This window comes from Castor canadensis, chromosome 6 (assembly GCF_047511655.1).
Source record: "Castor canadensis chromosome 6, mCasCan1.hap1v2, whole genome shotgun sequence".
NCBI lineage: Eukaryota > Metazoa > Chordata > Mammalia > Rodentia > Castoridae > Castor > Castor canadensis.
The window spans coordinates 7,758,488-7,770,523 of record NC_133391.1 but is presented as its reverse complement, the minus strand read 5'-3'; positions in this window follow the sequence as shown (position 1 = coordinate 7,770,523).

Below are 12,036 nucleotides of genomic sequence, written 5' to 3'. Positions count from 1 at the left end.
ACAGGAGTGGCTGAGGTTGTGCTCACCTCAGTGGAAGGGCTTACTGGTGTGCTGCTGATGTCAGCAGTGGATGACAGTGTGCTCCCTTCTGTGGTTGGATGAAAACTAGTGCTGCTTACTTCCACAGTTGTAGATGTGCCAGCCTACTAGTGGTTCACATGGGCATGCTGGTGTCAACAGGAGTGCTGGATGGTGTGCTGATGTCTGTGGAAGTGGCGTACAAGGTGGTACTGGCTACAGTCATGGCTGATGCATTGCTTCCTTCTGTCGTTGGAGTAAAAGGGCTGGAAGGGCCTTCTACATTTGTAGAATAAGAGGTGTCTTTTGTGGATGTCCAAAATGGTGTATGGCTCTCAATAGGAGTGGTTGATGGTGTGATCACCTCAGTAGAGATGCTCACTGGGCTGCTGCTGACTAGAGGGCTAGATGACATTGTGCTCTCTTCTGCTGTTGGAAGAACAGTGGTGCTCATTACTTCTCTTGTTGTTGATGGGCTAGCTTCAAAAGTAGTTATAACGGGTGTGGTGGTGTCAACAGGAGTGCTGGAGGTTGTGCTGACCTTTGTGGAAGTGCTAATCAAGGTGGTACTGGCCACAGACTGGATGATGAAATGCTTTCTTCTTTTGTTGGAGTAACAGGGCTGGTAGTGCCTTCCACAGTTTTAGTAGTGGAGGTGGTTCCACTGGAGCTCCAACCAGGTGTGGTTTTTACAACAAGAGTTTTAGAGGGTGTCCTTATCTCAGTACACATGGTGAGAGGTTGCTGCTGACTTGACTGGTGGAAGAAAGTGTGCTAGCATCTGTTGTTGGTGGAAGAATGATTCTTGTAATTTCTACTGTTGCAGATGTGCTACCTTCAGAAGCAGTTCCCACAGGTGTGGTTGTATCCACCAGAGTGCTGGATGGTGGGATAACTTCTTTGGGATGCAAAGGGAGGTAGAGTTGGCTCAACTAGTGGAGGATGCTGTGCCCTCTTCTGTTGTTGCAGGAACAAGAGTGCTGGTTACATCCTAAGTTGTAGATGTGCTAGGTTCAGTACTGGTTTCCACTGGTGTGGTGGTATGAAGAGGAGTACTGGAGGGTGTGATGTGTTCTGTGGAAGTGGTAAAGGAGATGGTGCTGTGTAGAGCAGTGGATGACAGTGTACTTCCTTTTGTTGTCAGAGGAACAACGGTGCTTGTTACTTCCACTGTTGTAGACGTACTAGCTTCAGTAGTAGTTCTCACAGGTGTGGTGGTATCACCCAGACTGCTGAATGGTGGAATAACTTCTGTGGGAATGCTAATGGAGGTGGTGCTTGCTCTGGAAGTGGATGATAGTGAACTCTGTTCTGTTGTTGTAGGAACAGGGATGCTGCTTACTTCCACAGTTGTAAATGTGCTAGTTTCGGTAGTGGTTTCCACAGGTGTGGTGGTATCACCCTGAGTGCTGGATGGTGGAATAACTTCTTTTGGAGTGCCAAGGGAGGTGATGCTGGCTCCAGTAGTGGATGATGGTGTGCTCTCTTCTGTTGTTGTAGGAACAGGGTTGCTGCTTACTTCCAGAGTAGTAGATGTGGTACCTTCAGTAGAAGTTCCCACAGTTGTAGTGTTGTCAACAGAATTGCTGGAGGGTTTGCTAACCTCTGTGGAAGTGGAAAGTGAGGTGGAGCTGGCTGGATCAGTGGATGTTGGTGTGCTGTCTTCTGTTGTTGTAGAAACAGGGATGCTTGTTACTTCCACAGTTGTAGTGGGTGTGGTGGCAGATAATAATCTTCTAGACTGTGTGCGGATCTCCTTGGAAGTTTCGAACGAGTTGATTCTGACTAGAATCCGGGATGATGGAGTGCTTCTTTGTGTTCTTCCAGTAATAGGATTGTTTTTGCCTTCTGCACTTTTAAGAGAAGATCTGGCTTTATCATCATTCCCAAGAGATAGGACCGTTTCAACTTGAGTGGTGTAAGGTTGGCTGTGAGCAGTATATGTGGATTCTTGTCTGCTTTGGTCTGCTGTTGTGAATTTTGGTGTCTTTCTTTGTTTTTGTGAAGTATCAGTTGTTTTGTTATTCATAGTTGTAGTAGCATAAATTGATTTGGTGGATGTGGCCATGTTACTGGACCTTATTGCTCTTGTATCTTTTGTAAAACCTGCAATAATTGTTCCATTAGATTAGTTTAATTGCATTGGTTAACATCCCTCTTTTTTTAAGAAACATTTTTGCACTTATTTTTCCTGTGTAGGCACTCTCCCCAATGTAATGGTCTCAGTAAGTATTGGGGAATATTCAGGCATTGCTTCAAGATGCTCTGTGATCTAGAGTCAGAAATTATGTTAGGATTTGACTTGTTGCCTGACAATTGGTTCAAAGAGATGAAGCCTTCTGGATTAATTTCCCAAATTGGACAGGAATAAGTCATCTCTGTTTTTGCACTTCCTGCTTTCCCTTCTGGGCTCTTATAAATTGAGCTCTACCCAATCCCCTTCTCACTCTTCCTGACTGTCACTTCCACCTTCCTTCCATGTGTCTTCCCTCATCCCTAATACACCAGTGGCATAGCCTGTTAAGTCTGTTGTCTTTGCCAATCTGCCAGGGTCACTCCTTGGTTTCTAGAATGAGCCCCTTCTCCTGGTCTGCAGAGTACCGTTTCCTCACTTGTCTCATTGATTCCCGAAAGCCTCCAGCACTGGGACTCCTCAGAGCCTTCTTGGGAGTTGCACCCTCCTTCATCCCACACATCTCTGCTCTCCATGAGATCTGAAAAAGAGAAAAAGTAGTTAGTATCTTGAAACCACAATCCTCTTTTCCATTCTGGGTTCTTCCTTCTTTCAAAACCTCTGAGTTCTATGTCCTGCTTTGGAAAGCCTCAATCACAAGACCAGTGGTATAATCACCCAGTTAAGAATCATGCATGAAATTTGTCCAATGCAAGAATCAAACAAGAAGTGGAGGGTTAGGCTGAGCTTCTACAGATCTTGAGGTGGAGCAATGTCAAGTGGCACAGGTGTAGGAATGGGAGCCTCTGCCCTGGTAGAAATCAGAGGAGAAAATATTTACAAGTCGCTCGGTCCTTCCCAATGGAATGTGAGCATATGGATGGATGAAACTTCCAAGCCTGACCCAGAACACCTATTCTTCCTCCCTTCTGCCAGGTAGAGGCTGATGGTGAGGAGGTTGGAGGGAAGATGAGAACTCAGGAGGGAGGAACTGAGGTCCCTGAGTCATCACAGAACAGAAAGCCATCTGACAATCAGGGGTGCTTGCCTTGAATCTTTATATGAATGAGAAAAAAGTCTATGATTGAACCGCAATACATTTTGAGCTTATTTTTATAGCAGAGTTTTTAAAAATCCTAACCCATAAGTGAAGAGCTTCACTTCTCCCTAAGAATACAGTTGCTCTAGTCAATCTTAAGAAATTCGAACTTACAATATTAATAGTTAAACATGAAACAGTCTCTTTACACTTGGGATTTAATATATTTCTAATGTTTAGGATATAACAGCCAGGTGACAGTGACTCAAACCTATAATCCCAGCTACTCAGGAGAGAGGATCAGCAGGACTGTGGTGCAAAGCCAGCCTGGGCAAATAGTTCTGAGACCCTGTCTCAAAAATACTCAACACAAAAAAGGGCTGGCAGTGTGGTTTAAGTGGTAGAGTGCCTGTCTATCAAAACTAAGGCCCTTAGTTCAAGTCCCAGTAAAGGCAAGGGAGAGAGAAAAAGAGAGAGAGAGAGAGAGACAGAGACAGAGAAATGATGTATTAGTATAACATGCCACCCTTGCCATAGAATTTTTTGGAGGAACTGGGGTTTGAACTCAGCTTCATGCGTGCAAAGCAGATGTTCTACCACTTGAGTCACCTCCAGTCCATTTTGTGCCGTAGCAATTTTTATCATCATATGTCAGTTTCATCATATGTGGTTTCATTATGACATTTCCATATGTGCATATAATGTAATTTGGTCATATTCATTCCCTCTATCACTCTTTCTTATCTCCCCTTCCTGCTCCTCTTTTCCTCTTCCTCCTGCACCTCCCCAGTTGTTCCCTTTTTGCTTCATGACCTTGGTGTTTTTTATCCCCTACTTTCCATGTTTAGTGCTGGGATAGCTACATGAAGAACACGGAAACTAGATCCCCGTGTACCAAAGTCCTGGACAAAAGTCAAGTCAAAGTGTATCAAACATCTAAATGTAAAACTTTAAAGTTTGAAAGTACTGGAGGAAAACATAAGGGAAAGTTTTCAACATGGATGGCATAGGTAGTGAATTCCTGAATAGGACTCCTGAGTCCTAAACTTTCCTAAACTTAGGAAATAAGAGCAAGAATTGACAAATGGGCAGAGCACAATGGCTCAAGCATGTAATCCTAGCTACTCAGGAGGTAGAGGCCAGCATGAACAAAAAGCTCACCAGACACCATCTCAACCAATGACTGGGCATGGTGTCACATGCCTGTCAATCCTATGACAGGCAAAGGAGCACATACAGGAGGATTGCAATTCAGACTGGCCCAGGCATAAAGCAAGACCCTATCTCAAAAATAACCCTATCTCAAAAGAAGGGCCAATGGCATGGATCAACTGATAGAATGTCTGCTTAGCAAGATAAGGCGCTGAATTCAATTCCCAGTACCGACAAAAAAAAAAAAGAATTGGAATAAACAGATGGGATTATAGCAAATTGAAAAGCTTCATAGCAAAAGAAAGAACAGAGTGAAGAGACAGCTTACAGCAGATATGCATCCAATGGGATTAATATCTAAAATATATAAGGACTCAAAAATTAAACAACATCAAAGCAAATAATCTGATCAATAAATGAAACTGGACACTTTCAAAAGAAGTACAAATGGCAAATAATACATGAAAAATTGTTCAGCATCTTTATTCATCAGGAAAATGCAAATCAAAACTACTTAAGATTCTACCTGACGACCAGGTCTGAGAGGAGCAGTTGGGCCCTCAGCTCTTTTGTGCCCCCAGAAGGGACCAAGGTTTTCCTGTTCCCCAGTCACATTGGAACCCATGTCACTGAAACTGTGAAATGGATGCAAGGAAGGAGGGAATGGAGGAGGACCTGACCAGAGCCTCAGTCTGACTTTGCAAACAAGGGATGGGTAGAGCTGTGGGTGGAATTGAGACTGCCCAGGACCCCCTTCCTAGGATACCTCAGCATCAGTCACCCCATTTAATTTTCTACCAGGGAAAATTTAATACCCTGGTAGAAAATACCCCTACCTGATCTTGCTATTTATTGCTGTAATTTATTGACCTCAAAAATACTGCACTTGGGGCAGGGAGGGTCCCCAGGTTCCCCCCCCCACACCTAAGGGACCATATATGGCCAAGGTGCTGAGAAGAGCCTCTCTGTACCTCACCCATTACTTGCTTCCCCCTGCCCCGCCACTGGGGACTCTGGCCCATTCGCAAATACCTCAAGGGGGAGGGGAAGGGATGGGTTATGGCTGTTTTGTTCAATTGTAATTGGAAGAGGGATCATGTCTGACTTTATACTGTTCCCAGATAGGGGAAGGAATGCCAGGGTCACACTCTTGGACTGGCCACCGCCATTGTTACCCATCACATTGAGTTCACTTCTCTGGAGCATTTAGATAAATCCAGATCAGAGTTGCAGGTATGCAGCCTCAGTGTCACAGAAAAATGACTGACCGACAGTGGACTTCTCCACTCAGAAACGTGCAGTGTTAATGTACACTGATGAGAAACTAGTATTTTATGGTCTTTTCCTTAAAAGCTTGTTTGAAAACTCAAAAAAAAGAAAAAGATTCCACCATTCTAGTGAGAATGGCTATCCTGAAGAAAAACTGTAAGTGCTGGCAAGGACACAGACAGAAGGGGAAGGAACTCTCATCCACTGTGATAGGAATGTGAACTAATTCAGCCACATGGAAATCAGAGATTTAAAATGTTTAAGACAGTGTCTGATTTAGGCTTGTCATGTTACATTAAAATCTTGCTAAGGTTGGAAGTATTAAAACATTTAACAGAATTAAAAATTCATCATACTTGTGTATTCATTTGAGAGACTTGGGGAGTTCTGGTTTGCCCACTCTGAAACTCAGGTTGAAATCTGATTCCCATTGTAATGGTGTTGCAGTGGCAGGGCCTTTAAGAGGTGATTATGTCATTAAGAGGGATTGATACCTTCCTGGAGGGACTGAAGTAGCTACCACCAGAGCAGGCTGTTTCAGAGCAGAGCTGACCTTCACGATTCACCTCTTCTACAAGCACCCACTTTCCCTTCTGCTTTCTGCCATGCTAAGCAGGTGCCATTGCTGTGCAGCCCAGGCTAACCTCAAACTTGAGATCCTCCTGCCTCCTCCTTTCCAGTGCTGGGATTACAGGTGTGAACCCCCATGCCCAGCTGAAACCTCCATTTCTGTTGTTACACAAGTTTTTAAACACGCATTTACTAGATTGTGGACTTTGATAAGTACTTGGGAAGTTTTCATTTGTTAATCAGACAACTGAAGTCCTTAAACAGGAAATGCAATATTATAATACAATACAATATAATATAATTTTGTAAATGAATTGAAAATGTTTGAAGGAATTTAGTTAGCCATGTATGGAAATTAGAATACACCCTAAGCAAATGCTGTCATAAAAGCAATTATTTTTGCTTCTGTTTCTGCCCAAGATGAGGGAACAGGATTGCATTTCCACCTGATCACTGTCTCCTCTCCTCAGTAACCACATAACCATACAAAAGACTTGCAAAAATAGTTTTTCGACACACAGGATATCAGACACCAAAGGACAGCGATTCCTGAGATGGCAAGCAATTGAGACCACCCTACAATCACCCCAGGTTACTGGCTTGAAAGAGTTTCCAGGAAGCAGTGAAGGGAGGTAAAAAACAGTTGGAGCCAAGCAGACCTCCTGAGTTGAGGAGATGCTGGTGACAAGAATCTTGGGAGACCAAAGCTGCTAGATTTCAGAGGACAGAGTCACTGGATCAGGGTGAGGTACAGGGAGATCCTGGAAACAAGAAGTGGATTATCCTTGAGCATTACCCACAGGACTGATCAGTGCCTGTTTATGAGGGAAATACCAGAGGTCAATTAGATAACCACTGGAAAAGAGTAGAAGGAACTCTCACACCAGTGTGAACAGTGCTAATCCCATTAGCCAAACAGGAGAAACTCAAAGTTCACAAGCATTGGATAAAGTAGTTGGGACTGTTTTGCTTCAATAATGGGAAATACAGCTCCAGGCTAGGCATATTGCTGGACCCAACTAAGGACTTTAGATCAAGGGCAAATACAGCAAGGTGATTGGACTTTGGTCACATGATAAAGCGAGAGCACACAAGGGAAGTGTGAGGGTAGGTAAGAAGCCCAAAAAACATGACAGTATTTGATGTCTTCAATGCAAAGGAACTAATGCAAAATTTTAAAGTGACAGAGGCCAATAGGAGAAGGGGATCAGGAACTAGAGAAAAGGTCAGTTCCAGAAGCATCAACTAAGAACGTAACACATGTACATGGAAGCAATGCTAGGTTCTCCCTTTATAGCTATCTTTATCTCAACTAGCAAAAATGATTTGTCCTTATTATTTTTTATACTCTCTCTTCAACAAAATTAGAGATAAGGGCAGAACAGTGTCTGTCTGGAAGCGAGGGGTTAGGAAGGGAGAAGGAGGGCGTGGTGGTGGGGGAAGGGATGGGGTATGGGGTAAGGGGAAAAAATGACCCAAACCTTGTATGCACGTATGACTAAATGAAAAAAAAAAAAAAAAGAAATCACAAAAACAAGACCTGGAAGAATCAAACTGTTTCCATGTAACTTAACTGCATTCCAGAACAAGGATCAGCATGGTTGTTTTTTTGGTTTTTGGTTTTTAGGGTTTTATTATTGTTGTTGTTTTGGCAGTACAGGGGTTTAAACTCAGGGCCTCTGGCTTGTTAGGCAGGTGGTAAAGAACTTGGACCATGTCCCCAACCTTTTTTGCTTTAGTTATCTGGAGATACGGTCTTGCACTTTTGCAAGATGGATAGATCGATAGATAGATAGATATAGATATATACTTATATAGATGTATATTTAAAGTTATATATAGATAGATGTTGATAGATTATCTATCTATCTATCTATCTATCTATCTATCTATCTATCTATCTATCTTTCTTTCTATCTATCTATGATAACTAGAGTCCCTGAAAGGAAGGAGAGAAAGAGGGAACCAAAAATAAGTGAACTATCTTGAAGAAATAGGCCCAGAAGAAGCTAAACTCAGCCTGAACCATGGTGGGGCAGCAGTAGGTGTTTAATGTGGATTGCTGGACCTGGTGTTGGGGAGGGGAGGGCACTGGATCTCACTTGCCTATCTCAGTGCTTTCAACCATATTCTCACATCTTGGTCCAGGGTAGAGGGTGGTGCACTGGCACCTGATCCCATCCCAGGAGCCTCCATTCTGGCAGATATTGACCAGATAGTGACATTGTTCTCCCGTGAAGCCACTGAGGCAAACACAGATATCTCTTATTTCTTCCCCTCCATTAGAGCAGGTCCCTGAAAAAGACAACTAGTCAACCACACATACTTGATCAGAATATTACAGCCTCAAATGTGTTTTCAAAGACATTGTCTACTTTGATACTGTCATGAGACCCTGCAGTACACAGGGTAGTTAGTGTCATCCCCAATTTACACACAGGAGAAGAGACATGGACAGAGGCTAAGAGGCCTGTCCAAGGGTTCAAATAGAAGAAGACTTGACCCAGTCTTGGAGTCCAGTATGCTTTACTTCAGCCAAGAAATATAGGAGTGTTGGAACTACAGTATATACCACCCAGCAACCCACCCTGGCTGGACATATAGTCTTTGCAGGTGATCAAGTTAGACTAAGGTCATTCAGCATAGGCCTTATCCAATATGACTGGTGTCCTATAAAATGTAGAAATTTGAACACAGACACATGACAATAGACACAAATATGTGTAAAAGGGAGCATGTCACAGGAACAAGAAGACAGAGATTGGGGTGATGTATCCACAAGGCAATGAGTACCAGAGATTGACAGCAGCCAGCAGAGGTTGGGAAAGGGGCCTGGGACAGACCCTCCCCTACCACCTTCAGAGGAGTCATGGTGCTGTTGAGCCCTGGGACCTAAGCTTCTAGCCAGAACTGTGACATGATAAATTTCCATTGCTGTAAGATGCCCAGGTCATTCCAGACCATCCGACAGCCCCAAAGGTGGGATGGTGGTGGGAAGAAGGGGTGGGCAGAATGCCTGGGACATGAGGATGAGGAAGGGCAGTGGGATACGTGTTGTGGGCAGGTGACTGCACCCCAGGACTTTGTCATATTCATGTTGGGTGTAGAGAGCAGAAGGCATTTGCCAAAGCTGTGCAGGGCAGAGCCAGCCCAGAGGACACTGTGTTTCATTTATATGCTATATACCCAGAAATATGGGAAGGTGACAGGACATCTTCCAGGAAGGGCTGGCTGAGGTCACTAAATTCTTTCTCCAGGCCTACACCCTTTTCTATCATCCCAAGTTCAATGGCTTTAAGGACAGGTGGTGCTCTGGGTTTTTGGAGATGGGACACAAAAGGATCAGATGCTACTCAATGCTGGCTAGGGCCCCAGAGGCCAGCTAATGCCAGACTCAGACAGGGTAGAGGAAGGGTAGAGGACTTCAGAATCCTGCTGAGCAGGAGAGGAAAGCCTGAAAGCTCCCATTTTACAGAGGGGGAGACTGAGGTTAAAGATGTATGAGTCACAGTAAGTGGGAAGAGGTGAAGAGGAAGCAAGGAAGATGTGGGAAGATCAAAAGATCAGGAAAGAGAGAACCCAGAAAAAGAGAAAGGAGAAGCAGAGGAAAAAGAACATAGAGTTGTAGAGGGATGAGACAAAGTCAGGAAAGCTTTTTCATACTGAGGCCCTATAATGGCTCTAATCCCCCCATTAGAGGCCTCTGGTAGTCTAGATGCTGGTGGCTCAAAACTGTAATCCTAGTTACTCGGGAGGCAGAGATCAGGAGGATCACAGTTGGAAACCAGCCCAGGCAAATAGTTCACTACACCCTATCTTAAAAAGAAAAAAGAAAAATCACAAATAAAAAGGGCAGGTGGAGTGGCTCAGGGTATAGGCCCTGAGTTCAAACCCCAGTACCACAACAACAACAGAAAAATAGAGGCCCCCTGGTAAAGGGTTATGTCAGCTGTACTCCTCTCCTTCCCTACCCTGTGTCCTTAGAGAAGAGCTAGCAGAAGCTGTGGCCTGGGGTCCAGGAGCCCCTACTTTTCCTGGGAAAGTGAGCTCAGGGCAGAGCAAAGTGCAAGGCGGGCTTGCTGAGATGACACCTGAAAGGCTGGGCAAGAGAACTCCCCTTCTGTCCCCAAGTTCCACTCCCCACCTTTTTGTGGCACTGGGGTATGAACTTAGACTTTTGTGCCTGCAAAGCAGCTCCAGTGCTTGAGCCTCACCTCCAGCCCATTTTGCTCTGGTTATTTTGGAGATGGGGGTCTCACAAAGAACTATTTGCCGGGGGCTGGCCTTTAACCTCAATCCTTCTGATCTCAGCCTCCCAAGGAGCTAGGATTATAGGCATGAGCCTCTGACACCTGGTCAAGTCCTCTTTCTTTCCACTCAGGCCCTCCCAGAGTGATATTTAGGTGGGAAGGAATGCTGAGACCGGTGGTTTAGTTTCTGCCTTGGTTCCCCTCCCTCCTTCTCTGGGGGTGGAGGGAGCTCTTGAGGGTCTGGCCAGGACCCACTGTCATTTCCCACTGCCCTGAGCCTGGTCCCCATTGCCAAGAGTACCAAAACAACTAAGATGAAAAGATTGTTAGCTGTCCCAAGCATTGACTAAGGACAGAGAGGAACAAAATGGCCCCATAGCACACAGCTTGTTCCTGGTAGGATTTGAATCTGAAGGCCCTAAATCTAATCTTGGCCTTAGTCCTGTGACATCCTCAGGGTAACAGACCAGGGTGGGGTGAGGCAGAAACACCTAGGATGAAAGTTAGAGGAGGCAGAACTTCTTGGTGTTATTCACCTTGTGTTATGGGGCATTTGGTTTAGGGACAGGAGATGAGAGGGTATTGGATGGGGACATTTACCAAGTAAAGATGGGCTCTAACATTGGTTGAGCATCTGTCCTTTGCCAGGGATCCTGTCTAGAGGTTTCTGTTTAATCCTCAAAGCAACTGGATCAACAAGTAGGTGTTATTACTCTCACCATGTGGAGAGGTAATGACTCAGAAAGGCCAACTGAGAGGAAGTTCAAAAGCCCTGCACTTGTCCTAAAGCTCACAAGGAGAGAGGGAAGTCGGGGGGGTGGGTAGGAGGAATAAGGATGCCATCCAAATGGAAGGCATTCCTCACCTGAGTACCAGAGGCAGCCCTGCCTGGGGCTGGGCAGGTTTAGAAGGCAGCAGGCCTAGGGGATCACTTACCCATGCTGGCAGCAGTGGGATGGGGCAGGAGCTGGGGTACGAGGGCCAGCAGACAGAACACCACTGTCCTCAGCCTTGGCATCAGAGCACTGAAGGTTCCACCTGCCCTTCACACTTCTTGGAAGCTGGCGAAATGATGATCATCCAGGGAACCTCAGATATAAAGAGGCCCTGGAGACCTTCGGCCCCTGAGATACTGAGATTCTGTGGACAAGTATGAATCTGAGCCAATCTGGGAACTTGCCTCATGACTAGGGGTACAAGCCAAAGGGCATTGGGTGGCATTCCCCGTTTTGGCCAGACAGAACCTATCTTTGAGGTAATCTGATTTATGACCTTAATGGAGGAGCACTAAAGGCCCTGAAGCAGGCAGAGAGAAGAGAGAAGAGCCCCCAGAGGGAGGTGGACACTTGGGGCCCAGCCTGAGCTGTAGACAAAGACAACTTGGGTTGGTCCCCAGCCTCTGGCAAGGAGACCCCTACTCAAGCCCATCCTCTGCCCAATGGGTACTTCAACAGGATATGGGGCACAAGTCATGGGCACACCTGGGCAGTGCCCAGCCTTGGGATGACTGAGAGCTCTTGAGTTTTTACGTTCAAGGGTGAAAATGCTTCCCCCACAAGCACACC